Source organism: Podarcis gaigeae (assembly GCF_964106915.1).
Source record: "Podarcis gaigeae genome assembly, chromosome: 3".
Classification (NCBI taxonomy): domain Eukaryota; kingdom Metazoa; phylum Chordata; class Lepidosauria; order Squamata; family Lacertidae; genus Podarcis; species Podarcis gaigeae.
Genome location: NC_139680.1, coordinates 104,760,770 through 104,784,596, shown reverse-complemented (window position 1 = coordinate 104,784,596; position 23,827 = coordinate 104,760,770). Strand labels below are relative to the sequence as shown.

General features: G+C 43.6%; 1 protein-coding gene across 14 annotated transcripts in view; it reads right to left on the bottom strand.

Annotated features, from left to right (window-relative positions):
- LOC310842037 (uncharacterized protein) overlaps positions 1-23,827 on the bottom strand; it is a 292,099-nt gene that overhangs the window by 145,701 nt on the left and 122,571 nt on the right. The window lies entirely within an intron of this gene.

The following is a 23,827-nucleotide window of genomic DNA, read 5'->3' as shown; positions in this document are numbered from 1 at the left end:
GACGACTGGGGGCTCTGTACAAACGCCACACAGGGGGATGGACTCCATGGATGACCCCTGAAGTCCCTTCCAACCCTACAATTCTATGTGCAGAATCCAACCAGGCAGTAACACTGATGATAGTATACTGTCCACCTGAGGATGGCAGGATAGCCCAGGGGTACTCAAAGGAGGCTAGCTCAGGTGTCTCAGGGGAACGGTGGGGTGTGCAGGCTGCTGCCAATGGGGCCAGCTGTGCAATGAAATTTTAAAGCTGAAAGGTATATTTGGATATCGTCTCTCGCAGAAGGCACAACAAGCTGGTAGCCATGATGGTTACGTTCTGCTTCCAATGGCTGAGCCTTTCACAGACCATGATTTTGACAACAGCAGAAGCAGCTGAAAAGAGAGGAGCTTAGGAATAGTTTTTTTAAAAAACAATTCTATAAGTTGTGTGTCTTTGTTTCTCAATTTGATCCTTTTACATTGTTTTGTATGTTTTGTGGTATTTCGTGCATTGAGATTTGCTTTTTAAAAATTGATTATAGATTAGCAATTCTTTATTGTAATTGTTAAGTGTAAACTGTTTATTATTTGCCGATCTTTAATTTTACTCTTGACTATTGGATTCCAATGGAGTTTTAAATATTGCTTTATTTATCAGTAGACTGCTCTGAGACCTGCGGGTATAGGGTGGTATATAAATTCAATAAATAAGAATAAGATTTGATATAAGTTGTTTATTTTAAAGTTATTGTGACTTTTCACATAGGATCTGATTGTTAATGTTAATGTCTGGTGTTTTATTATTACAGTGGTACCTCGGTTACATATGCTTCAGGTTACATATGCTTCAGGTTACAGACGCCGACAACTCAGAAATATTACCTCAGGTTAAGAACTTTGCTTCAGGGTGAGAACAGAAATCGTGCTCCGGTGGCGCGGCGGCAGCAGGAGGCCCCATTAGCTAAAGTGGTGCTTCAGGTTAAGAACAGATTCAGGTTAAGAACGGACCTCCGGAACGAATTCAGTACTTAACCTGAGGTACCACTGTATTTTTATGTGTGTTGGAAGCTGCCCAGAGCGGCTTGGGCAACCCAGCCAGATGGACAGGGTATAAATAAATTGTTGTTGTTGTTGCGCCTCTGAATACTTGCTGCTGGAAATCACAAGTGGGGAAAAGGCTGTTGTACTCATCTGGTGGGCGACTGTGACAACAGGATCCTGGATGAAACGGGCCTTTGGCCTGATCCAGCAGGGGCTTTTAATGCTTTAAACATTAAAGGACACACCAAGGACATATTTACATCGAAGACTTTAATGGGCTTAAGATTAATGTCCACTGCCAGAGAACTGGAGTTTGTGGCGGACCTGAAGAATTCTCTACACCTTCTCTAAAAGCAACAGTTCCCAGGATTCTTCTATAGAAGCCATTATAGTTGAGGTGGTAAAAGGCCAATACAGTTGAACCTTGAAAGCTGAAATCCGGAAGTCATTCCAGAAGTCTGTTTGACTTCCAAAACGTTCGGAAACCAAAGCGTGGCTTCTGATTGGCTGCAGCCAATCAGAAGCCCGTTGGACGTTTAGCTTCTAAAAATAGTTTGCAAACCAGAACAGTCACTTCCGGGTTTGCGACGTCTGGGAGCCAAAACGTTCGAGAACTAAGCTGTTCAAAATCCAAGGTAGGACTCCATATGCTTGCCACACAGCTATGTCCAATAGGTGATAAGATAATGGGATTAACCGCTCTTTTCAAATGCACATGAACCAAAATTGGAACCATGAAAAAGAGCATCATCTTGTATACTGTGCCCCCAAAAGAATCCTGAGAACTGAAGACTGCTGGGAATTGTAGTTCTCTGAAGGGTAAGCCACAGTTCCCAGGATTCTTCAAGGTAAGCCATGTGTATTCAATGTATGGTCTTGTTATGACCAAAGCTATTTGATGCATAATGGCCATGTCAAATTAAAAAGTCAATTCCAGATTAGTTTAAGGAATGCAGTCTGACTGTCTCTCATTTTTGGAGACTGCTACAACAACATGTCTCCATACAAAATGCCTCCAACACAAGGCACCAATAGTAGCTGTGAATTCAAAACAGTAACGATGAAATAATAAAACAAGTTGCTGTTCAAAGGCTACGAGAATGAAATTTATGAGCAGAGGGCTTGTATCTACTCCCCTCCCATATGTAAAAAGTAATTAACGGATTAAATCCAGGCAATTCCGCAGCCAGTGGAAAATGCTGAGATGCCTTTTACATCGCATTGGTTTAGCTATATCTGTCGGGTCCGGAAAGTTCTGTGGAAGGAGAAGCATAAATGCTTCAGCCCGCATGAATTACGATGTGAAATTGTCACTGTGGTTAATTTCAAAATGCCAGAACCTCAAATGCTAAAAATGCTTCTGAGACAAAACCTATAAAACAATTCATAGCTGCGGTGTTCTTCCCCTTCCCCTCCTCTTTGTCCACTTTTCGAATACAGTGGTACCTCAGGTTAAGTACTTAATTCGTTCCGGAGGTCCGTTCTTAGCCTGAAACTGTTCTTAACCTGAAGCACCACTTTAGCTAATGGGGCCTCCTGCCGCCGTTCCGCTGAAGCACGATTTCTGTTCTCATCCTGAAGCAAAGTTCTTAACCTGAAATACTATTTCTGGGTTAGCAGAGTGTGTAACCTGAAGTGTATGTAACCTGAAGCGTATGTAACCCGAGGTACCACTGTATTTGCAGCCTTGTTACTTGCTTATTTTTTACCTGTAACGATCTCTCTGTGGTACCTGGCAGGAACCTGTGTGACTCAAATAGATCTGCTAATTTTCTTTTTTCTTGGGAATTTCACTGGCATTCCCTCACAGGCCCTACCCCTACCCCTGATCCTGTTATATATGTGTGAATACACTGGACAGTATCTTTCAGCATTTTTGGAGTGAGACAACATAACATACTTTTTATGTTTTACACTGCGGGTGGAGAACCTACTGCCCTCCAATAGTTGCTAGACTACAACTCCCATGATCCCCTATCATTGGTATGGCGGTTGGGGCTGATGGGAGTTGGAGTTGAACAACATCTGCAGGTAATCACACTGGCTACCCCTGGGAAACCATCTAAAACCAGCCTTCTTAAAAAAAGATTTCTACCACAATGAAAATCTTCAGTCCATAATATCATCTATTGAAACAACACTGTTTGCCCTTACCCTCCCATATGTTAGAAGTACGGCAGAAAGGCAGGGATGGCGAACATCAGGGTTGGAGGATGAAAGTGGTCCAGGCCCTGCTCCTGCTCAGCCACACCAACTCTACCTAGTCCAAACCTGTTACCAGCCTTGGCTGGCGCTCTACTTAAATGTTCTTGCCAGGCTGGAATGTGTCCTCCTGATAGTGCTTCTTGCTTGCACTGAGACTCTTAATCTCAGGGTCGGGGGTTCGAGCCCCACGCTGGGCAAAATATTCCCGCATTGCAGGGGGTTGAACTAGATGACCTCTGTAAAGGTAAAGGGACCCCTGACCATTAGGTCCAGTCATGGCCAACTCTGGGGTTGTGGCGCTCATCTCGCTTTATTGGCCGAGGGAGCTGGCGTACAGCTTCCGGGTCATGTGGCCAGCTGACTAAGCCGCTTCTGGCGAACCAGAGCAGTGCACGGAAACGCCGTTTACCTTCCCGCCAGAGCGGTACCCATTTATCTACTTATACTTTGACGTGCTTTCGAACTACAGTGGTACCTCAGGTTAAGTACTTAATTCGTTCCGGAGGTCCATTCTTAACCTGAAACTGTTCTTAACCTGAAGCACCACTTTAGTTAATGGGGCCTCCTGCTGCTGCTGCACCACCGGAACACAATTTCTGTTCTCAACCTGAAGCAAAGTTCTTAACCTGAAGCACTATTTCTGGGTTAGCGGAGTCTGTAACCTGAAGCGTATGTAACCTGAAGCGTATGTAACCTGAGGTACCACTGTACTGGGTTGGCAGGAGAAGGACCGAGCAACGGGAGCTCACCCCGTCGCGGGGATTCGAACTGCCGACCTTCTGATCGGCAAGTCCGAGGCTCTGTGGTTTAACCCACAGCGCCACCTGCATCCCTTAGATGACCCCAGTGGTCCCTTCCAAATCTACAATTCTAATAGCCCCCCTCCCACAAACACATTCAAAAGGCTATAGATTGTTTAATCAGCCAAGGGCATGGTTATAGAGTAGGGGTACCCAAAATAAGGCCCGTGGGACTCGTTTATCCAGCACGCGGTGACCCCCGCCGCCCACTCTTACCGGCGCTGCACTGCCCACTTCCAGGTTGGAGGAGCACTAGAAATAGCTTGAGTCCATGTGCATTATTGGTGCATGTATGTTATTTCCAGTGCACATCTGGGTCAGAGGAGGCCCGTGCACATGCGCATAAGCTATTTCCGGTGCTCCTCTGACCTGAAAGTGCGCCAGAAGTAGCGTGTGCACATGCATATGGGCATGTGTTCCCCCACCCTCCTGCCCGCCGCACAATCGGTGCTGGAGATACCGGCCCAAGGGGCAGTAAGTTTGCTGACCCCTGTTATAGAGAAACATTTTCACCTTATCCCAGTACAGGGGCACTAACTATAGGGGGTAGAAGGGGCTTCAGCCTCCTCAATATTTTTAGGCAGGGGGCTGAGCCTCCCCAATATTGAGGGGGCTGCCAACCTCCGCTGCCCCCAGGTGAGCACTGGCCTGCCGGGTGAGAGCGGGAGGCACCAAGGGCAATTTTCATCTTCCGCACCCCCTGCTGTGATCACCAGAAAGCCTTCCAGGAAAGCACTCTGGCAATCCTCAAAGGGACACCCGTGTGTCCTGATAGGCCTGGCCAAACTGGGGGAGGGACAGCACATGTGTGATGTCATGCACGTGCAACACCCCCCCCCCAATGTTGGGCCTAACTCGGTGCGCTTGTCCCCAATATATGCATTCAAAATAAAATAAAAAACACGCATTGGAGACCTGCGTCACAAAATTCAGATAAGTGAGAAATTCAAATGATGGTTGTGCTTTGGAAAGTGCAAATCTGATAAGATTCAGCATTAAATGTGAACTGGATCAATTTTCTCCTCTATCCCTAGTCCAAACACAATGTGGCCAATCTAGACTGTTCTTGCTTTGAACTCAAATAGGTATTTTTCCTGCTCTGGGGAACAGCATCTACATTCGCCCTTCCTTGGTTTACTGGTGGTTTTCTCAGGCAAATGGTTTGTCCTCTGGAGTCCTCATAAAATCTCCTTATCTTGCTGGCTGCTAGATGGAGACATGTGGTTTCTCTCTGTTGTTCCCTTGGGTCCAGGAAAGACTGTTTGCCTGAGAAAATAAAAACAGGGGCATAGGAACAGAAAAGGCTGGTTTATATGGACCAGCTAGCCTTGGACCAGCTAGCCTGGTTTCAGGCAGGGGTCTCTCCCAACTCTCCCTCCCTAGAGAGGCTGAGGGTTGAACCTGAGACCTTCTGCATGTAAAACAGATAATCTACCACACACACAATCTTGGGACATTACCATCTTTCCACCCATCCCTCATACATAATTTCTTCTTTCCTGTAGGGGGTTAGCAGTCTTCTACTTCTCTTGGATCACAGAACCTGGATCCTCAGTTTGTGGCGATAGCTAACTTACGTTTTTTTCTAGCTACGGGTACGTAGCCGTGTTGGTCTGCCACAGTTCAAACAAAATAATAATAATAATTCCTTCCAGCAGCACCTTAGAGACCAACTAAGTTTGTTATTGGTATGCGCTTTCGTGTGCATGCACACTTCTTCAGATACACCATTCATTACACAATTATGGGATTTCATCTGAGTCTAGACACAGAGCAGAATGAAGCAGTACAGTGGTACCTCAGGTTACGTACGATTCAGGTTACATACGCTTCAGATTACAGACTCTGCTAACCCAGAAATAGTGCTTCAGGTTAAGAACTTTGCTTCAGGATGAGAACAGAAATTGTGCTCCGGCGGCACGGCGGCAGCAGCAGGAGGCCCCATTAGCTAAAGTGGTGCTTCAGGTTAAGAACAGTTTCAGGTTAAGAACGGACCTCCGGAACGAATTAAGTACTTAACCTGAGGTACCACTGTATCCAGGCCAGGCCAGTGGAGGAGTGACTTCTGCAGTCATTGGAGAGAGTAGTAGTGATATTTAAACCAGGAAAGCCATCACTTGTTATGTGATAATACTCATTAACCGAAAAGGATGGGGTGGTGGGTTCCAGAGATATAAATGCTTTAAAATGAACATGAAATTTCAGCTGCGTTTGCATGCCTTCAATTGCTTGTAGCTCAAACATTCATCATGAGAGAGAGGTACAGAGTTGGGTCTGATAACGTTACCTCCCCGGTAGGAATACATTAATAATAATCTCTTTTATTATGTTTTATGGCTGCCTTTCTCTTAAAGCTGTAGACCCAAAGCAGGTTACAACCCAGGGGCAACCCGGTCAAATGGCCAACATATAAATAAATTATTATTATTATTACTATTATTATTATTACAAATCAACAAACCAGTAAAAACAGCAACAACAACAACCTCATAGAAACGTATCTCAAAACTAGGATGCAACAGTGCAATACATTTAATAGTGCGTATGAGCAGAGTTTGCCTTGTACTATGATAGAGCTTTGGTCCATTTGTGGCTGCTTCCAGAAAGTCAGTATTTTGAGGGAGGTAGTCAAGAGCATATAGCAGAAATGTGGGTTTGTGCAATTAAAGCGCTCTGCTGGAACAAATCTAGTAAATAAATAAATTGCTGTTAGGAAAGTGATGAGGAAATGCATTTGAATGAATTATCAGGAAGGCCTGTTACCTCTCCACAAACAAATCAGAATGAACACTCAGTAAAGATCAGACATGGTCTAACCTCCGTGAAAGCTTTGTGCAAGTAAGCTAAGATTAATAATAATGATAATAATAATAATAATTTATATCCCGCCCATCTGGGCTGAGTTTCCCCAGCCACTCTGGGAGGCTTGATAATGCTTGATAATGCAGATCATTTGCAGGAGCCTCATGTCCCAATTATGGCACCTGAAAACCTTCTAATCAGAGATGTCAAGAGTTTGATCTGTCATCTTCTACATGCAAAGTGAGTGCTCACGAAATCAATGGCCATCACAGCACCTCCCAAGAGCACGCTACCTCCACCCATATAGCTGTCATATTTGTTTCATATGCAGTTATTTTATTATGCTGTTTGAAGTATTTCAGAAGATATATGCAAATTGCCTTGAGTACACCAGTGGCCACATAGATTTTTTGGGGGGGAGGGGCAAAACAAAATCAATAAATAAGGAATACGGGCACTCCTTCATTTGCCTGTTGGATGGTCAGGAAGCCAAGCTATGCTGACATTTTTCAGAATGGAATACTCTTTAGGCCCAAGGGCAATAAAGGTGACACGTATGGTTGTTCAGCAACTCCCCTTCGCAAATCATAATTAAAGCCTGGCATTGGTGCTGACGGCTTGCCGAAATTTAGGGCCGTTGTAATGTCTTGCATTACAGCTTTGTGCTTAGTGGATGAGCTTTTTATTACCGTAATGTGTTGGCGATTAACGAAACGGGCTTGGCAGAAAAGAAAGACACGTTTCCATATTTTGGAACGTGTTGCCATTCAGATTATTGCATCTTTATTAGCCAATTAACCATGTTGAAATAAACAGGGAAACAAACTAGCTGACTTCTGTTATACAATCACCTCTTGCAAGAAATATAAATCTGCTGTCTTTTTTAATTTGCTAATATGCAGTGAATGAAAAATGTATCAAGTAAGAGGCACATTTCTCAAGTAGTGAGGAGGCTTTCCCTCAGGGAAACAGCAGCCTGATCTCTCAGGAGATTTGAACCAGTTTCTTTTCCCTTGGAATTAATTTTAGTGGACTGTGTTCACTTCAGCACTCCAGGGGGAAAATAAATCACGACAAGAATATAATGCTTAAACAGGGAGTTTAGGAAGCTGCATGGCAGCAGTCGTACTAGGCAGTGTGGAATTTAAGATCTTATGCAAAATTCAGTGGGGTTGGGTATAATCTCATCGCTCATTTTTTTAAAGGCAGGTTTCTATCTCTCATACTGGCTATAAATAAATACTTGAAAGAGGCTGTAGCAACTGCTAGTCTTTAAAAAGAAAGAAAAGAAAAGGAAGATGGTTCTTGTGTGTGGAAAGGTCTGCTGGCCTTCATACAGGACATCTGCACTGTATCTGGCAGAACTGACCTGAAATACCTCAGAGAAAATTTCTAAGATTTCCTTTTCATTTTTCTCACCTTCCTAGAAAATGGAATGCTGCAGAATTTTCTCCAAACATCCTCTACCAATTTTTGTGGCACCCTGCCATTTTCTGCCTTCAATGCCTTGGAAAGATGTTAGTCTAATGCACTGTGGGGGAGTAAAATAGTGGCCAGGCTGCCAACGTAGCAAGCAAGCAAGCAAGCAAGCAAGCAAAAGGCTTAGGGGAAAACAAATAAGCTCTGCTACTTTCATTGCTGCGGGATGCGGGTGGCGCTGTGGGTTAAACCACAGAGCCTAGGACTTGCCGATCAGAAGGTCGGCAGTTCGAATCCCTGCGACGGGGTGAGCTCCCATTGCTCGGTCCCTGCTCCTGCCAACCTAGCAGTTTGAAAGCATGTCAAAGTTCAAGTAGATAAATAGGTACCACTCTGGTGGGAAGGTAAACAGCGTTTCCGTGCGCTGCTCTGGTTCGCCAGAAGCGGCTTAGTCATGCTGGCCACATGACCCGGAAGCTACATCCCTATCGGAAATTTTTTCCTCCTGTCACTGCTGCTATTGCAAGTCTATTGAACTTGTAGTCTGCCAGATGGTGGTCAGATGGTGGTCTGCCACCATAGCCAGCATTACCAGTGGGTCTGGGATGCTGGGAGTTGTAGTCCAACAACTGTACTTGGTTGGCCTATATTAACGTTCTTTTGTTGTTAACTTTATGCTGCCATGATTTCTGTCCTTGATGTTGACAGTGCAGAGGTTTTTGGAAATAAGGTAATAAACACCTTCAAGGCCCCAGGTTCCCCTCACCCACTCCTGGGTGAATTGCCATGTCTTCCCTCGCTGAGCTCTTTTGCCTTTCAGTAGCTGGGATGATACTCACAAAAATGACAGGACAAGGTTTTCCCATCAGGGCCTCTCCACAATGGGAGAAATTTCAGCTGTAGAACAGAACTAATGTGGCACAGCAGACAGACCATTAGATTTGGGTTACAGGCATGAGTTTTCAACTCCTCCAATAGGTAGCTCATAGCATAGACTTGGGCCCATCACTAACTCTCAGTTTTACTGAGTTGGGCAGAATGTGGGAGAATGTGATAGCCTCATGTTTTCTGCTTTGAACTCCTCAGAATAATAATAATAAAATTTTATTTATATCCCGCCCTCCCCAGCCGAAGCCAGGCTCAGAGTGGCTAACAACAGTAAAAGAAGACTGCTAAGATACAGATTGAGAAGAGAAGACTCCCTGGAAAAGACCCTGATGTTGGGAAAGATTGAGAGCACAAGGAGAAGGGGACGACAGAGGACAAGATGGTTGGACAGTGTTCTCGAAGCTACCAGCATCATCATGAGTTTGACCAAACTGCGGGAGGCAGTGGAAGACAGGAGTGCTTGGCGTGCTCTGGTCCATGGGGTCACGAAGAGTCGGACACGACTAAACGACTAAACAACAACAAGATACAGATGTGATATACAAACACACCCATTTTTGCCTGATACTTGAGCATGCCAGAAAAGAAAGAGATGGTAACTCTTAATTACAAGTCCCCTCTAGATTTGTGGCAAGCCAACAGCTGCAGTAATGCTCACAGGAGTCACTGTTGGGATCTGCCTGTCTCGAGCAACAATGGAATGTGCTTCCAGGAGTGAAGTCACAGCGCCTGCTGTGGCTGCAGAGACTGGTATCACGTAACTGCCGCTTGCTGCGTTGCTTTTGCAGCATCAGCAGCACCACAATGACCTCTCCGGGGCGCAAGCCTGAGCAGTGTGCATGGAAGTCCTGGGCTGCCCCCTCTCAGCCTCACTGATGTGGTTCAAAGGAAAGCAGAGAAATACGTTTGGCACCCGCTTGGAGTACATCAAAGCAGGGGTCCCACTCTGCTGCACACTTAACATGATGTACATTTTGTGTGTGTGCATGCACGTGTATTTAAAGACAGTAGGCTTGGGAGAACCCATCTGTTTGTGAAAGGAGCCAATTGACCAAATAACCACACACGTTCTTCCTCCTGCGTCTGAATTAACAGACAAGAAGTTGGCAAACCCCAGAAAACAGAAAGCTAAATGAACAAGTCTGCTGAGTTTGCTAGCCCAGCGGGGCTACGAAACCTTATCTGCCGTGTCTTTTAGAATACAGTTTATTAAGCTCTGGTGCTCTTGTATAATTCAGTGCTGAAATTTGCTTATTTAGTTAGTTAAAGGACAGGGCGGGGTGTGGGTCTGCTGTTGCAGTTGTTGAATACAGTGGTTGGCAAGCTTGCATCATTAATCAGATCTGTGCCTTGCTCACAAAAGTTATTCATGTTTAGGGCATTAAAGCTTGAAGCTGAAATTGCAGCAGTAGGCAATTTGAGTAGGCGTAGCCTGTCCGTCTGCAACAGATTTATGACTGTTTACTCAACAATGGATTATATTGGGGGAGGCGCTGAGCAAGGGAAAGGAAGAAAAAGTCCCATTTCAAAACACTACCTCAAGCCGCAGTGATAACGTGTCTAATTTTTGCTCTCTCCCTTTTCGGTCATAGGAGCTTGTTTCATAATGACTGCCAGGGCTGATTCACACTTTACTAAACAGACATGCCTGCCATGTATCCATCAGTGCAGGAGTCCAGTGGCTGTGACTGGCTGCTGCCGCCTGGAGTATACTTATCTCCATGGACGTGCAGTTTTCTAGTGTTTACCATGGCAAATACACACTGCGGACATGTGAAGTGGTGCTCTGCTTGGCCCACGAAAGACTTAAGCCACAATGTGCAACTCATATTCACTTTGTGAAATTCACCATCACAAGGTGAGATGATAGCAAGTGGCCTGGATGGGTTTAAATCACCTTCACGCTGTATAGTTAAAGCACATTGCTTCCCCCAAAGAATTATGGGAAGTGTAGTTTACCCATCTTCACAGAAATGCAATTCCCAGCACACTTAAGAAAACACAGTCCCCATAATTCTTTGGGGGAAGCCACATGCTGTGAATTAAATTCGTGGAGGAAAGCGGGTCTATCAATGATTATTGACTGTGACAGATGCCACATGCAGCAAAACGTTTCATTTTAATTGTTTTATTTTGTTTATTAAATTTATGTATCTTCATCAAAAGATCTCAGGGTGGTTCGCAGAATAAAATACAAGATAAAACAAAAGTAAATAATTAAACCAAAACAACATAACAATACCCCCTTCCCACAGAGACATTTAAAAGGCTGTAGAATATTACAGTGCAGCCTCACCTTCAAACTGAAATGCTTCTCCTTGGTTTTATTAAGACACCTAGCCACACCTTCCTTGGGGATACTTTATATTTTTACTTTTATTTTCTAACTGAAATACAATATTGGATTGGGGTTTTTTGAGGGGGCGGGTGAGTTGGCTGATACCTCGCTCTTGTATCACAGAAGCCCCATTTTGGCTACACAGCCATCAAAATTTCACGTCTGCTACCAGGAAATCAATACTGCCATCACGGCCTGATGATGCGCTTCCAAAAGGCACCTGTCTGTCTCCTGTGCAGTGCGGGATTCAGAACTAGACAGACCTTTGGTCTGATCCAACAGGACTCTCCTGGTGCCAGTGTTTCTCAAACTTGGGTCCTCAACTGTTGTCGGAACACAACTCCCACCATCCTTTAGCTAGCAGGACCAGTGGTAAGGGATGATGGTAGTCCAACAACAGCTGGGGACCCACGTTTGAGAAACACTGCCTTATGCTAGGATTTATGGCAATGCATAAGATTTTTAAGGCAGGGCTTTGAAGTCCGAAGCTTATGTGGGGTCAAATAAATGTGGAAGTTGTCGTCTGTGGCGACCCACGTTATGAGATACACGGCACATGTTTAGAGGAACTCTAAAAACAAGTGACACCAGGTGTCCTGTGGGAAGGAGAAGGAAAGTACCTAGGAGTCTGTCATAGAAGACAACTGAGCCGGCTATGGCTGGACTGCCCCCACCTCCCAATACATACAGTGGTACCTCAGGTTAAGTACTTAATTCGTTCCGTAGGCCCGTACTTAATGTGAAAACTGTTCTTAACCTGAAGCACCACTTTAGCTAATGGGGCCTCCTGCTGCCACCGTGCCGCCAGAGCACGATTTCTGTTCTCAAGCTGAAGCAAAGTTCTTAACCTGAAGCACTATTTCTGGGTTAGCTGAGTCTGTAACCTGAAGCGCATGTAACCTGAGGTACCACTGTACTTTGACTGGGCCAACTGACACCAAAAGACCTGTGGGGGAAATCCTGATGAATTGCTATATGTGAATATTGAGTGTTAAGGGACATTTGTAAAGCTTCTCCCCAAAGATATTGTGTTTTCCCATCATGGCCTAGTGACTTCCATCTCTGCCTTTGCCTCTCAGTTTCTTGGGCCTGGCCACCTCTCCTTGTCCTCTTCTGCTAACAGGGACAGCCTTACCATGAGGCAGCTGCCACCATTAACAGATTATGAGTTTCCTACAACAGTGGCTCAAAATATCTTGGTCCTGTGTACTGGCACAGAGAGGTTCAAGGGAAAGAGGAGGAAGTACACAGAAACACAGGCAAATCCTTGGATTATTATAACATTTTCTCCCGTCTCTGCACGCCGAACCACTTTGGGGTGTTGAAACTAAAGGGCGTTTTGCACACTAGTGTTGCAGTCCCGAATACACAGCCATGCACCAGACTATCTCCCTGCAATGCCAACAGAACGTTGTGGTTTGTGACGCTGAACAGCCACAGCAGCCTGAATACTTCCATCTGGACCAATTTATTTGCTGGTGCAGCATGTTTCGGGCTCAGGCCATAAATATGCTAACTTTTAAGGCCCACGTTGAAGGGGCCTATTCACGCAAGGCACAACAAGCAAAAATGAACGGCGTTGTTTTCTAGAAATGGGCTTGCCGTTAACAATAAGCGCATTTCAGCTGCATAGCAATGCTGGGGGGGGGGGGGAGCAGCATATCCAAATTAATAATCCTTTACTCCCAGCTTTGCAAATCCAATTGCTGTAAATATATTGTTCTTTTCCTGAGGCTTTTATCTTGTTAAGTTATTTGCTGTAAATGAAATGCTCTTCTGAAAGAGCTGCTCTGTGTATCAGGTTCAGAGCGAAATGGGTTTCGTCTTACTTGTCTGTTTTGCCAAGAGGGCTATGTGTAAATTAATTTGAGAAATCTTAGTTGCTTGATTATATGAGTTTCAACCAATTCAACATTTAATTGGTTAAATCTGCACCAATTTACACATGCCTAAAACTGACAAATATGAAGCGGCTTTATACAAAGATCCATGCCAGGTGGGCAAGTTCCTTCTCTCTCTGCCCCTCCTTTCCCAGTGGACCAAGTTTGGTAAAGACAGCCGATGTGGTTCCCTTCAGTTGTGATCAGAGTCTAGCTCCCATTGCCCGTGACCATCATTGGCCATGATTAACAAAAGGGAGAGAGAGAAAGAGCCTCTCCCCCATTAATTAGGGTAAGTAAAGACTATCTGAAATATATTCAGAGTCCTGTAGTGATTTCATGCTCTTTGTCGCAGCTTGTAAAACAGTTGATAGAATTGCCCCCCAAACCTCAGGCTGTTATATACATTATTTACACAATGAGATCCATTTGATTGGCTGATTCTGCTTCCCTCCTGGAGCCTGATTGGTCTTTTCCTGCTGGCCAATCAGTTGTTGCATTCTAGGATCCTACTTGCCTATTGTTCTAGGATCCAAGCTATCCTTCCTAGGTGGGGACAGAAAATAACAATCCCCACCCCACCCTGCTAAGTGCTGAAGGTGATACGACAGGACAATTATGAGCTTGAAAGAGTTGTAGAGTTAGAATGGTCCCAACCACCCCACCATCACCTCTTTTAAACAGGCTTTTGCCAGTTTTTATAGTATTTCGAAACACGTACAACCTATTTCATCAGAGACAGCAACAACAGGAAATGAGGACTGGAAACTTAAAAAAACAAGGCAGTGGAATTGTGAGCATTAGCACTTAAGAACAATTAGTAGTAGTAGTAGTCTCAGAGCAGTTCACAGGATTCAATCATTTCCATCAAGTGACATACAAGCCATGCCCCCCCCCCCCAGTCTAGACTCTAGCCTCATGCTACTCTGCTAATATCCAGCTGCATGTGTCCCATGAAGAGCGTGACTTCTTGACACAGAAACAATGACCAGGCCTTAGGGAGGGGCATGGCAGCATGGGCAGAAATCCCATCATTTTCACAACCAACATGGCTCCATCATCCATATATCGTTGGAAGTGGCATGGGACTCCAGGGGAGGGTATGTGGCCCAGTGGTACACCGTCTACTTTGCATGCATAAGGTCCCTCACATCTCCAGGTAGGACCACCAGGAAAACCCTCTGTCTGAAATTCTGGAGATCCACTGCTGGCCTGTGGATATAATTCTCTGTTTTCTGACTGGGTGTTAGTCAGCTTCCCTTTGCTATAAAAGGTTCCCACAGCACTACAACAATGAAAAAATCAAGCCTAGTGGGCTCAGAACAGAAGGGGTGGATGTGGTGGCTTATAATTCCCTTGGCAGAGACTATTTGTTATCTTTCCAGGGCCCAGACATGAACATTTGCACAGAGGATCCCAAATGCAATATCCCTACTTTAAAGAATCTGAAACCACAAGACTGAGGGGAAAACTCCTCAGGAGGCCTTGGGGAGCTGTTGGCAGCCAGACTGAAGTTTTGTCTGTTTAATCACTAAACACGAGTGGGCGAGATAGACCTATGGCTCAGTATAAATTAGCTTCCTCTATTTTTTTTATATAAATATTTATTAAGGTTTTTTTATAAAAGAAATGCACAGATAATAAACAACATTAGTTATATCATAACAAAATTTCATAACTTCTTTGGACTTCCTCACGTCTCCTGCTCCCACTTACATCGTTAAAGTTTTTTCAAGCAAATTATCATCTTGTTTACAATCTTATATCCACTCATTTAAATATAATCTAACAATTCTCCAAAAGGTTTGTGTTTTCCTTAATCTGACTTATCATCAATTTCCAGTCTAATTTAGTGGTGGCCAATTATTTATGATCAAGCATCCTTCTTAACATTCAACCAAATTACAATATTTTTGTAAATAAATCTTAAATTTCTTCCAATCTTCTTCGATCCTTTCTTCTCCCAGGTCTCGGATTCTGCCAGTCATCTCCGCCAATTGCATATAGTCCATCAGCTGCATCTGCCACTCTTCCAGTGTGGGTAGATCTTGAGTTTTCCAGTTCTTAGCGATGAGTATCCTTGCTGCCGTTGTTGCATACATAAAAAATGTTCGGTCCTTCTTTAACACCTTCTGGCCGACAATACCCAGGAGGAAGGCCTCTGGTTTCTTAAATTAGCTTCCTCTATACTGTCAATGACTTGAAGGTACAGTTTAGTCCCTAAAGCCATGAACTGTACAAACCACACTTAATAAAACCAAGGTTCAAACAAAAATTAGAAATATACAAATTGCACATGCTAGGATTCAAAAAGCATATCAGGGAATCCTGAACCTAAATCAAGATAATCCTACACGCTCTCTATTTTGGATTCGGCTTAATGGCTACAAACATCCTCTTAGTGCCAGATTTTGGTGAGAGTGAGAAAAAACCCACCCACCCAACCTTTTAAACCTCCCTCTTTTAAATTGAAACTTGATATATAGTGACTCAATCTCAAAATGTTATTATTTATATGACACTATATCACGGAAAGGGGGAACACTTCTTTTTGGATCATTTGAGAACAATTCCAAAATGTGTGTAAAATGCCGGCTTTAGGTTTCTTACATCTCCAATGTGGACTTATTGCCTATACTGTATATCTTTGGTGTTAAATGCCACTTAAAAAAAAAAAAAACATTTGGTGGACACTTTCTTTAAGGCTTATACTAATAGTATCCTGTGGCACATACCTCCAACAACACATGTTTATCAGTATTTCCCTATTTAATTCTTCTTTCCCATTTGGACTGATGAGGGTTAGGACTCATGGGTAGGCAAACTATCTGGCCCAATCACCTTCTAAATCCGGTCCGCAGACGGTCCGGGAATCAGTGTGTTTTTACATGAGTAGAATGTGTGCTTTTATTTAAAATGCATCTCTGAGTTATTTGTGGGGCATAGGAATTCGCTCATTTATTTATTTTTTCAAAATATAGTCCGGCCCCCCACAAGGTCTGAGGGACAGTGGACCGGCCCCCTCCTGAAAATGTTTGCTGACCCCGGAGTTAGGTAAAGGCTCCAAGTTTGTAATGATATCATTATGACATGCTTTTTAAAAAAAAAAAACACCTGATATAGTGTTAATCCTTCTCATCTATCCCACCTAGCAGAACTTTGAGAGCAGGAAGGAGTGCAGAATTGGCCTGTGCGCAAGAAGTAGTTAAAACTTCTCTTTCTGCCAGTTCTCCCAGGCTCCCTTTTTCCCCCTGGGCGTATTTCTGAAGGCTGGCAAGGGAAGAAATGGGTGCAGCATGGGGCATGAGGAAGAGCAGTGGCATATAAAAAATAGGCAGGGGAAGACTGAAGATCCCATCCTGAATTGAAGGATTCTCCCCCTGTATTGTCATTACAAGGGTTTAGGTCACTCCATACTTGCCTCATAATGTGCCCCCCCCCCCCCAATTTGAAGTTTCTAGGCACAAGCTCTGCACTGGAGGGGGCAGGTGTTTAAAAAAGAATTCCTTAGTCACAAGGAACAAGTTGCAAGGAAAATGAGCATCGCCTCCATGAGCGACTAACTTCTCAACAACAAAACACAGAGGCATTTGGTGGGGTCGCTGCGGTAGAACCATTCACCTTTTCACCTTTCTGTATTTGTGTTACGTACTGAAATAAAAAAATTAAGGTCTTATATATACATATATAATAAATGTTCATAAATGTACCAACCAAGTGCATACATAGATATGTGGACCACATGTCTGGGGCAGTACAGGAGGACTGCCCTGAAACCATTTTGACACCCAAACTGACCAAATGTTTTCTCTGCAAGGAGGGAGGGGGTGGGGGGAGCCTCCCTATTGTCTTTTTGTTCACAAATCCTGTCTTAAGGGTATGTCTGTGTATGAATAGGGTGAGCCTGTGACCTGGCTCAGGAACTAAGACTGGCCAGGCTCCCCAGCGTATCCAATCAAGTAACAATTAACAGGTAACTTGCCAGACAGGAGATAAAACAACACACTCAGATTTCTGTTGTAGATCACCCTCTTCTGTGATGTAGGTATGATGTATCGGGGGGGGGGTCTTGGGCTATACCCCTTCGGTGATGTAGGTATGATGTTTCTGGTGGTGGTCTTGGACTCCAGGGCAGGCAATTTAAAAAGTCTATATAAGGGTGGACACACCTTTGTTCTGGGTCCTCCTCCTTTCCTGTGTGTGAGGGGAGCAGCCTGTTGCAACAGTTCAATAAAGATCAGACTTACAAGCTGCTTTGCTTCTCAATATTCTCTGACCGGTGGAGAACCTACAAAGGACTCTATAAGGGCTCTTGTGTCCCCCCATAAGGGAATAAGGGCAGATTTTCGTTTAGTACAATACAGAGAATGTTATGGGACAGATCTCAGGAAAAAACAGCTTTGGTAGGGTGAAGACACCTCGAGACTACTAACATCCATGACATTGGAATGAAGGAAGGTGTTCTTCAGCCTCTGCGTTTGGAACAGCAAATGCTGCATTTTGCAACAGTGGCAGGTTTTATTTTATTTTATTTTTCAAGTTCAAGCATTTCACACAGATAGGTCCCATTTTTTTTATTTTAAAAAACCAAACCAAACCAAACCTAGTCTTTCAGAGACAGGCATCGTTGGTTCGTTTTTTACTGCTTCCAAAGCTGCTGAAGAGTGGCAAGGACTGCATGTTTTTAGCCGAGCTCAGCCCACATTTCATGATGCAATGATGTTGCATAGGCCATGGCGTGGGCAGAGCCAAACCTTTTTGAGAAGAGCCCCAACCGCTTTGTGCACAAGTTCCATCCAGGTCATGTGATAACATCATAGTGTGGGAGGGACAGCGAAACCCCACACGCCCCCAGAAAAAGAAAGCAGCTTGTTTTCCCTCAGAAAATGCGTAATTATCTGAGGGAAATCACTACTACGAGACAAGATGACGTTGAGGTGTTGTATTCCAGCACTGTCACCTTAAGGGCAACCCAAACCACAGCTTTCCCTCTCCTTCTTTCCCCTTAAGACTTGGACAGGCCTAGGTTAGGAGCCCTGCCACACAGCTTCATATATAACCTCAAATCAATTCAGGCAAGTTACTGAGGTGAGGCCTGAATTCAGTAAACAAGTCCTTACTTTTAGACAGCGTTCTGCCTACAAGGTTAAAGAGAGCTTCAAAAAGGCACAGGCTATTTGTTTTCAATTGGTGGTTGAAATATATTCGGAGTCGAGTGTGGATTTCATGCTCTTTATTCAGCTCATAGTAGTGAGGAGGAATGGAAGTTCCCTCGAAATGTCTGCTTTATATACATTATTTACACAATGGGCCCCACATGATTGGCTAATTCCGGGATTCTCCTGTAGGCCAATCAGGTTGCGGATTCACTTCCACCTGGAATTGGATTGGGTGGCTCCTGCGGACCAATCAGACTGCTGCATTCTGAATCCTATTGTGCTAGGACCAATCAGACTGCTGCAATTTGGATCCTATTCAACTAAGTACATAACAGTGGCTCTGGATACACAATGTTGACACAATGTACTAGTGGCTCCCTTTTTCTTATTGTCATTGTTTGAGTTTTTACAAAGAAAATGCAGGACGAGAGCAAGAGAATTAACAGGTGCCAAAACAGGACTGCTGGGTTACTCTTATACCTCAGACCAGGGGTAACCAAACATGGCACCCTTCCAATGTTAATGGACTACAGTTGTCATCATCCCTGGCCCAATTACAGATAGGTAGCCGTGTTGGTCTGCCATAGTCAAAACAATTTTTTTTTCCTTCCAGTAGCACCTTAAAGACCAACTAAGTTAGTTCTTGGTATGAGCTTTTGTGTGCATGCACACTTCTTCAGATACACTGAATGTGTATCTGAAGAAGTGTGCATGCACACGAAAGCTCATACCAAGAACCAACTTAGTTGGTCTTTAAGGTGCTACTGGAAGGAAATTTTTTTTGTTTTGAACATCCCTGGCCATTGGCCAACCTGGCTGGGGCTGATGGGAATTTATCTGCTTTATTAATATTTACATAGCCCGCCCCATCTTTCCTCCAAGGAGTTCGTGGCAGCTTCTCTTCATCTCCATTTCACCCTCACAACCCTGTGAGGGTCCATCTAGTCCCACATCCTGTCAATAGTCAGCCTGATGCTTTTGGGGAGACCACAGGCAGGGCATAAACGAAACAGCTATTAGGAATTTCAAGGGGAATTTTGTTATCATGGTTAAGTGCATGATAAACACATCCTTTGAAAGCCATCTACGCTGAAGTACATGCATCCCATGAGTTCTCATCAACGGATTACCGAGTAATTTCAGCTGATTGTGTTAACGCAGGAAGCTGCCTTATCCCAGTGCAGACGAAGAACTGTGTACACACAAGCATTATATTCTACATTCAATGCACACTGAGATCCTCCTGTAGTCCGCACACAAACTGGACCTACTACGTATTTCATACCCTTGGAAAGCACTTTCCCACAAACTGGTTTCATCCCAAAAATTAAAGCTGAGAGAAGGTAATTCTGCATTAGCTCCCACTGTGTCCATCTGAAAACCTAACAGAGGTGGTCCCAGCAACAGTGTGTTTGTGTGTGTAGAAAGTGAGGTGAAAATTATGTTTGCTGCATTTCAGTCAGCTTCTGTGATGTCTCGGTTACACACACTAGTCACCATTTGATGACCTTCATTTGTCATCACCAAGCGAGAAACATACAAGTGTGAACCAGTCTGTATCATAGAATCATAGAATAATGTAATTGCAGCATTGGAAGGGACCACAACGGTCCTACAAGCAGCCATAAATGTTGGTCTAGAAACTTGCAAGTCTTGTATACTTCAGGCTTTGGCCTAATATGTAAACTGGTTTTCTTTTTTTTAATTCATCATCTGTCTCATGTGTTGTGGGCCACAAGTAATAGTTTGCATGAATGGCATCAGACCAGATGGCTTGAGTCAGAATTTGACTTCAGATAGTTTTAGGAAGTCATTTTTCCCGTTCAGAACTGATTTCCCCTCATGTAATATTAGAAAACACGTCTGTTGTTTTCCCCCCTTGCCCTGCAAATTATGGTTCTTCTGAACATCATATTTCTCAAAGAAGCAGCTGCAAAGCCCAACCAACCATGCACCAAAGTGAAACACCTTCAAATGACTGGCATGAACATTCAAATGGCTTATTGTCAGAACAGGTTTAAAAATAGGATTTTTCAAGATAAACAAACTCAACCTCACAGGAAATGAGTGAGCAGCAAATACAGAAAGTCAACATGTTAGATTTCTCGTGAAATCTTAATTTCGTTGTGTAAATAACATACAGTAATCTTATGAGGATGAGTATTTCCATAGCCACACGCTTGCTCTTCTCAGAAGGAAAAACCCCTAAGTATCTATTTACCAAGCAAAAATCATGCAAACCTCATGACTACAACAATGGTGTGTGGGTGTGTGTGTGTGTGTGTGAGAGAGAGAGAGAGAGAGAGAGAGAGAGAGAGAGAGAGAGAGAGAAGCTGACCACTTTTAGGAAAGTTTTAGGAAAGATCAAGAGAATGTTTTGCTAGCGTTGAGTGGTCTATGAGAATTCAGTTGCTGTTACCGGAAAAATCCGAGGGCTCCCTTGGACAAAAAGTAAAGACACCAACCAGAGTAAATTGGAGCAAAACAGCAGCCTGTAGGCTTGGCCTTTATTGAACTGTTGCAACAGGGTGCTCCCCTCACTTGCAGGAGAGAGGAAAGACACAGAAAAATGGGTGTCCAAGGCCTTATAAAAACTTTTGAAATTCCCACCCTGTAGATCAAGACCACCCCCAGAAACATCATACATCACAGAAAGGAGGGGTTGAGGGAGGGGTGGTGGTGGTAACCTGAGTGTCATGTCACCTGGCTGGTTCCCTTCTCCCCCTCCCCATGAGTCATTTTCAGAAGACAAAAGGTAGTCGCAGTTTCCTGCCCCCTGAGGGGGAATCCAATCCAGTTCTTTTGTTATAGTCCGTGTTGAATCCACTCGTGTATGCAGTGTTGATGGTCTTCTGTCTGAGACCATCAGGGTTGGCATAGCAACTGGGCAGGGCTCCTGTGTATGTACTGATATGGTCAAGGATTATGGCTGCCCTGTATCAAACCTTCCCCATTTTGTAGTCCTTCCTTCATGGAGTAAAATAAAAGTGGAACAGTGCAAATCCGATGAATGGTTGATTTTCTATGAATTTATAAAGAAGCGTAGCGTATGTAGTGTGTGTGAAGTTTGTACAACTGAATGATTGGGGGGGGGGTTTCCTGCTACATTGCCTATTTTTATTTTTTAAAAATTGCACTAGGATGCACACACAGAAAAAGGGGGATGAAGAGAACCAGTCCTCACAAAAGTGACTGTTTCAAGGACTGAGGAACCAGGATTTAGAAAGAGGGAAGGTATTGTTATAAGAATTTTAAGGTCATACAACAGTACCTACCAGAGACTTGAAAATATGCCCACTAATGATTATTTTGACTAACCAGTTTGCTCTATGCATGCTTATGTTAGTTGATTGGGGCCTAAAATAAAGAAAGGTGATCCGTACTTATCAGAGTAAGAGTGAGGCTTACCCTAAAGGGATGGCCAGGTTAGTTTCTTACAACAAACACAACCAAAAGTATTGTGGGGCCATAAAGACTGAACTATTTATTGTGCCATAATTCTTTTGTGGACTAGAGGCCACTTCATCTGATGCATGGAACTTCATCATCATCTGGCAGATATATAGAAACACACACACAAATGTAGAGAGACAAAATAATAAAAATGATGAGGCTGAAAGGTCATAAAATGCAAAGGGGACAGTACGGGACTTCCTTTGACACAAAATCAGTTGTATACAAGATTAGCAGTCTTACTGGGATTCTTAGTCACGCTTTCTTCTTTCTTTTCTTTTTTTAAGCTGGCATTTCCTTAAAACTTAAATGTCATTTCGTTCTTATGAGGAGACATTGACAGTCTTTCCATTCAGTGTCGTACCTGCTGGTAATAGCAAACAAACTACCACCGATAGAAAACAAAGCTGGCTTCAAGGAAGCTGCACATTTCATTATTACTTTTTAAGGTTTTTTTTTGCTTTGGTCAGAGCAGTCAGGAATAAAAAGCAGTACCGAGGAAGTGAAGAAATTTCACTTGGGAGTCTCAGAGAGATAGGACCTTGTGTAATGCGAAAATCTCACAGAAACCCGAAGTCTAGGTTTTACAACATCCCATTTTGTTAAGAGACGACAGCTATTTACTTGAGACACATGTAGGGCAAACTCCCCCACCCCTCCAAACCATTTGAAATACCCAAGCATCTTGAGCTGTTTTGCTATCACAGAAGCCACAGACTTGTGGGTATCTGCCTCCTCAACAGTTCCTAATATAAACAACTCTCAGCTCACTCATATATATAGCACAGGTGGGAGGTATGTAATGTCCCCAGGGTTCTTGCTAGAACCAGTTTCTGGGTGGTTGTTTTTATAAAAAAAATGTTAAGTTACTAGTTCTCAAGGTTGCAAATGTAAGTCTGAAAATAGGACAGGAAAGTGTGGCAGGAGTTGGGTGTTTTTTTGTGTTTTTTGTTTTAAAAGCCCACATTTATTCTTTGCTTCTACTGTAAACCCATACAAGAATTTTCAAATGCTTTCTTGAGTTTATCTCGTTTGATGGCATCAAATGCAGAAGCAAAGCAAGAAGTTCCATCAGCTGTAGTAGTTTGGCATCTGTCGGGTTCCTGAAAAGTGTATGCAAATTATGTTGATGGCATGCATCAAAACACATAGGACCCCTTACAGATTTCTGGTTTGTAGCCTTCAAGTGCTGACACTAATGAATAGAAAGAGGCAAGCAAACGGATCACGTGACTGGAGCAGCTCTCCTATGAGGAAATGTTCAATGTTGAGGCAATTTTTTTCCATCTAGGAAAAAAAAATATGAGGGAAGACATGACTGTGGCATCCAAAATTATGCATGCTGTGAAGAAAGTGAATAAACTTCCCCTAGCTATTCTAGGCTTCAACAGAAGCCTATATTCAACAGAAATATAGTGTCCAGATCAAGGAAATCATAGAATCTTAGAGCTGGAAGGTTCACCAAATGAAGCTGAATAATGGCAGATTGAGGCCAGACGAAGGGACACACTGTTCCCCACAGCATATAATTAAACAATGGAATTTGAAGCACAAGATACCTAATGTCACAAAACTGGTAGCTTTCCTCATTTTTATACCTTTTCTGTAAAATGAGAAATCAAAAATAATGGTCATGGAAAGGTATAAATGTCTATATAGACACACACACAAAATGGCCGACATATCTTTAAACGGGGAGTAGACAAATTCACAGAGGATATAGCAATGACTCTTAGTCGTGATGTGGGCTACAGGCAAACTCCAAGACTGGAGAAAGCCAGCCTCTGAATACCAGTTGCGGAAGAAACACAAGTAGGAAAGTAATATTGAGTTCATCATCATGTCTTGCTCACAGAT